This window comes from Mobula birostris, chromosome 28, assembly GCF_030028105.1.
Source record: "Mobula birostris isolate sMobBir1 chromosome 28, sMobBir1.hap1, whole genome shotgun sequence".
Classification (NCBI taxonomy): Eukaryota; Metazoa; Chordata; class Chondrichthyes; order Myliobatiformes; family Myliobatidae; genus Mobula; species Mobula birostris.
This window is the reverse complement of record NC_092397.1, coordinates 30,884,717-30,890,916: the sequence shown is the minus strand read 5'-3', so window position 1 is coordinate 30,890,916 and position 6,200 is coordinate 30,884,717. Positions and strand designations below refer to the sequence as shown.

At 44.3% G+C, this 6,200-nt stretch overlaps 1 long non-coding RNA gene across 1 annotated transcript in view; it reads left to right on the top strand.

Annotated features, from left to right (window-relative positions):
• LOC140188998 (uncharacterized) overlaps positions 1-6,200 on the top strand; it is a 516,848-nt gene that overhangs the window by 28,130 nt on the left and 482,518 nt on the right. The window lies entirely within an intron of this gene.

Sequence of the window (6,200 nt, the reverse complement as noted above, 5' to 3'; positions counted from 1 at the left end):
GCTATAAGTAGTAGAGAGAACATGACATTTTATTGATGGGGAACAGAATACAAATGTCGGGAGCTTATGCTTCCCTTATAGAAACATTGAAACATAGACAACCTACAGCACAATACAGGACCTTCGGTGCACAATGCTGTGCCACACATGTACTTTAGAAATTACTTAGCGTTACCCAAGCCCTCTAGTTTTCTGAGCTCCCTGAACCTATCCAAAAGTCTCTTAAAAGACATTATTGTAACCTCCCCCAACACCGTCACCGGCAGCCCATTCCATACACTCACCACTCTCTGCATAAAAATCACACCCCTGACATCTCCTCTGTACCTACTTCCAGGCACCTTAAAACTGTGCCCTCTCGTGCTAGCCATTTCAGCCCTGGCAAACAGCCTCTGACTATTCACATGATCAATGTCTCTCATCATCTTATACACCATATATAGGGTGGGGGAGCCCATTTATACATTATTCAGGGAAGAATCTCAATGTGTTGGAATCAGTTCAGGGAATGTTCACTGGACCAATACTGGTAGTGAGCTGGTTGTCTGATGAGGGAAGTCTGGGCTTGTGTTTTCTGTTCCTACTGTCTCCATGTGCTTATACAACCAGAAGATACAGGAGCAGAAGTAGGCCATTGAGTCTGCTCTGCCATTCAATCATGGGCTGATCCAATTCTTCCAGTCATCCCCACTCCCCTGCCTTCTCCTCATACCCTTTTATGCCCTAGTTAATCAAGAACCTATCTATCTCTGCTTTAAATGCACCCAAAGACTTGGCCTCCACAGCCGCTCGTGGCACCAGATTCCGTAGCTTTACCACCCTCTGACTAAAGTAATTTCTCCGCATCTCCAGTCTTAATGGACAATCCTGAAGTCATGCCTCTTGTCCTGGACCCCACCTACCATGGGAAATAAGTTTTCCATATCTAATCTGTTCAGGCCTTTTAACATTCAGAATGTTTCTATAAGATCCCCATTCATTCTCCTGAACTCCAAGGAATACAGCCCAAGAGCTGCCAGATGTTCCTCATATGGTAAACCTTTCATTCCTGGAATCATTTTCGTGAATATTTTCTGAACCCTCTCCAATGTCAGTATATTCTTTCTAAAATAAGGAGCCCAGAACTGTGCACAAGACTCCAAGTGTGGACTAACGAGTGCCTTATAGAGCATCAACATCACACCCCTGCTCTAATATTCTATACATCTAGAAATGAATGCAAAAATTGCATTTGCCTTCTTCACCACTGACTGAACCTGGAGGTTAACCTTTTGGGTATCCTGCACAACGCATCGCAAGTCTCTTTGCATCTCTGCATTTTGAATCATCACCCCATCTAAATAATAGTCTGCCCATTTATTTATTCTACCAAAGCGCATGACTATACACTTTGCAACATTGTATTTCATTTGCCACTTCTTTGTCCATTCCCCTAAACTATCTAAGTCTCTCTGTGGGCTCTCTGTTTCCTCAACACTACACACTTCTCCACCTATCTTTGTAGCATTGGCAAATGTACCCACAAATACATTAATCCCACAGTCCAAGTCATTGACATACCTCATAAAAAGCAGCGGTCCCAACATCGACCCCTGTGAACTCCACTGGTAACTGGCAGCCAGCCAGAAAACGATCCCTTTGTTCCCACTCTCTGTTTTATGCTGATAAGCCGGTGCTCCGCCCATTGCCAACTAGAACCAGGGACCAGTATTTCATGATTTGAGCAAAAGATCAGAGGATTCTTTTCTGAATCTTAATGCACCCTCAGACATTGGAATTGATTAACTGACAGGTTTTTTGGATCATATCCTTGTATGCTTTTAAGGGAAAGAGAGGGGGATAGTTTATAAGGAGGAGGTGAAATGTTTCTGTGGGCAGACAGGAACATGGAGTTTAATATTGAAACAGGACAGCCGTGACCTTATTAAATGACAGAGCGGGTGGGAGTTGCTGAGTGGGGACTCCTGCTCCTCATTTGGATGTGGGTGTGAGCCTGTGGTGTGCTGACCAGGACTGTACACAGAGCTCCAGCTGTGACCCCACTTGTGTCTATACAATTCCACCAGAGCTCCCTCCCCTGCCATTCTGTACCTTCAGCCAACAAAAGCAAGCCTCTCATCCGCCTTTTAAACCCATCGAATGCTCCGTCCTTCTAACCTGAGGAATCATTCCACATGCTCTCCCTCTGACCCTCTATTCTTCTCCAGATTCCACAATGTACCGTCTGTCTCCTGGCCTTGTTTGGGCTCCCCACCTGCATCACCTCACCTCCCAGATTAAATTCCACCTGCCTATCTGTCCAGTCCACTGATACCTTCCCGTAGTCCTCAGCTTTCCCCCGCACTCTCACCCACATGGCCAACTACACTGGACAACAAATATTTTGCTTCCTGATTACTTTTAGGTATGTATATCTTATGGATTTGGACTGCTGATACTGAAAATCACTATGCAATGTCCCTATCACACACCATCTCTTTGAAATTTCCTATATTTTTATATTTCAATTCATAATCCAAGTCAGATTATTTGACGCCAAGGTTAAGGGAGGCATTTGTGCTGGTCCACAAATCAAGCAGGCCAGCAATGACAGGCAATTCAAAGAACTTCCATTGGGACCAGAGAAAATCGCATGGAAGGCATTCAAAGAAGTTGTTGAAAATGTTCCATATTTTCCCAGGGACCAGGGAAATATTGACCAGCTGTGTTTCACTGTAACTGTTGTACTGGAAATCTGTGTCTGGATCCTGGGCTCAGTGTGGGACTGAATGTCTCTGCTGTCTGAGACTGTGGAACGAATGAGCTGTCAGTATCTCTGTGCTCAGTAACACACCTTGTGTGTGAGAGATGGAGCCACTGTTCTGTTCATTGAGACTTGGCAAGAGGGAACATTGGCGTACATTGAAGTCTTTCCTGCAGGTAGGAGAAGGAAAGTGAAAGAGGTAAAAGGCAGACACTATGTGAAGCGACTGGTTCAGCCAGTGCCAGTGTGTGAGGCCACTCACAGGCTGCAGCTCTCAGCTTCTTCTGAGCAGCAGATGGAGGAGGCTCCAAACCAAGGAAGAGACAGACAAACCCCACCACTTCCCGGTACAGATCCGGGAGTGGAACAGAGGGATGGACACAACATTCATTTCCCATGGGATTCACCACTCAGAATACTCACTGTCCAGCAACAACAGACATTGGGAAATGTGCTAATGGGAAACTGTCTTCCCATGGTCAGGGGAGAGGAAGCTGCAATTATAGTCACCAGCAACTTCTTCCCACTCCGCCACACTCGCCGTGGCCCAGTCCCAGCGCAGGAATTAATTCTCACTCCACATTCAAGCTACAAGACCTAGGCCTCTGCAACTGGATCCATGACTTCCTAACCGGAATACCACAATCTGTGCGGATTGGGATAACATTTCCACCTCACTGACAATTAACACTGACACTCCACAGGGCTGTGTCTTTATCTCACAGCTCTACCGTCTCTACACCCACAACTGTGTGGCTAGGCATAGCTCAAACAACATTTATAAATTTGCTGATGATACAACCGCTGTTTGCAGAATTTCAGATGGTGACAATAAATCATAAATTAGGGTGAACTACCAGTTAGTGGAGTGTTGCTGCAGCAACAATCTTGCACTCAACGTCAGCAAGATCAAAACGCTGATTGTCAACTTCAGGAAAGGTGAGATGAAGGAATACAAACCAATCCTCATCAAGGGATCAGAAGTGGAGAGAGTGGACAATTGCAAGTTCCTGGATGTCAGCATCTCTGAGGATCTAACCCGGATGCAACATATGATGCAGTTATGAAGAAGGCAAGACAGCAACTATATTTCATTAGGAGTTGGAGGAGATTTGGTTTGTCAACTAAAACACTAAATAAACTTTTACAAACGTCCAGTGGAGATCATTCTGACTGGCTGCATCTCCATCTGGTATGGGGGGGGGGGGGGGGCGCGGCTTCTGAACGAGATCGAAATAAATAGCAAAAACTTGTAAAACTGGTCAACTCTACCATGGGTCCAGGCTCGGTAGTACACAACATCTTCAAGGAGCGGTGCCTCACGAAGGCACCGATCATCATTGAGGATCACCACCACCCAGGACATGCCCTTTTCACACTGTTACCATCGGGAAGGAGGGAGAGAATGCTGAAGGCACACACTCGGTGATTCAGGAACAGTTTCTTCCCCTCTGACACCCAAATTCTGAATTCTCAATGGGCATTGAACCCAAGAGCACTACCTAACTACTTTTTTTCTTTTAATTTATGTTTTAATTCATGTTTAACTAGATACTTTAACTTAAATATTGAATACTTAATGTAACTCAGTTTTTTCTCTATATTTATTTATCGTGGATATCATTGTACTGCTGCTGTAAAGTTAACAAATGTCACGACATATGCCGGTGATATTCAATCTGATTCTGATTAAGTTACTAATTGAGTCTGCCTCTTCCTCTCCAGCAACAACCTCCATTGCCCTCGCTCCAGAATCGATACCATTCCCTCAGCAACACACAATTCTGGAGGAACTCAGAAATCCAGGCAGCATTTATGTAAAAGAGTACATCTTTGGTATCTTAGGCCAAGATCCTATGTTTATGAGTAAAAATAAAACACATATACCGATTTAGAATAGTCCAAACACCATTCTCCCATTGTTGATAACGCTGTTTGTCCAAGACCTTCCCACATAGGAACTATTACAACCCTTTTTCCACAAAGCCCCATCATCAGCATAGAAAGCCAAACTGAACTCAGGCCCAAGATCATTAAAAAGTATACTTAACTATCAGATTAAACAATATTAAACAGATAACACTACCCTGGGAAGGGAGGTACGTTTTCTTCCGCAAACTCTGATGACCCCCCTCACTGAAAATAACCCCCCAAAACAAAAAAAAATGATACCCATTTGCAAAACCAACATGAACACCAAGCTTAATGAGTTTAGTAACAAGCCTCTCCCTCCATCGCATATCATAAAACTATTTTAATGTTCAAAAGCACTGCAACTACTGATTCTTTCAGTGTAAAAGGATTCCCAGATATCATTCCCAGTAGTACAAGGGAGTCATAGATCTCCCTTTGCAAAACCCACATTGGTAGTGACGAAGTAATTCTCTCTTATCCAAAACAATCATCAGCCTAATTACTATCATTTTCACCATTATTTTACACAGTGAGGAAGTGAGACAACAGGCCTGTAGAAACCGGACAGCATCGGATCCTTTCCAGGTTTTCAACAGGCTTTACCACAGACCTTTTCCAGTCTCCTGGGAGCATTCTTTGCTTCCAGACCTTCTTATAAAACTCAAGCAACTTCTTTTAGACTGCCTCAGGCAGATACTGGAGTACAGTATATGATAGCTTCCCATATCCTGCCCTGGGCTGTAGTTCTTGCCCCATTGATGGCAAATTTCAATTCAGCCAACGTAAAGTCATCATCCAAGGCAATCTCAAATGCCTCTTGTTTCTCACAAATCTCCCCACTGTCCACCAAGAGACTCTCTCTTCTCTTCAAACACTCATCCCCTATATTGTCTAGACTATGTGTGTTTGCAAATGTGTTTCTCAAACACTTTGCCTTTTCGTTGTCCTCTGCATCAGATTTCCATTCTCCACTAATACTGGAATCTAGTTATAACCTCTGATGCCATTCATCTTCCTCAGCATTCTCCACACCACCATCAGAGGATCATGGGATGGGAGGCCTCGGGAGAAAGAAAGGGGGAGGGGGAATCCCAGAGGATAGGCAAGGAGTATAGTGAGAGGGACAGAGGGAGAAAAAGGGAGAGAGAAAGATATATATAATAATAATAATCAATAAATAACGGCTGGCGTGGTCCCATGATGTCTTATATCCCTTTTGCCAATCAACTATCCAGCTCTTGGCTCCATCCCTCCCCCTCCTGTTTTCTCCTATAATTTTGGGTCTCCCCCTCCCCTTCCCACTTTCAAATCTCTTACTATCTCTTCTTTCAGTTAGTCCTGACGAACGGTCTCGGCCCGAAACATCGACTGTACCTCTTCCTATAGATGCTGCCTGGCCTTCTGCATTCACCGGCAATTTATTATGTGGGTTGTATAACTCTGGTCTGTTGGGGATGGCGACAATAATTTACCGGAATAAGACCTGCAGCAGAGTGAGGAATGATCCAACAGAAAGCAGCTCGGGGACTGGTCAAGTCGCATG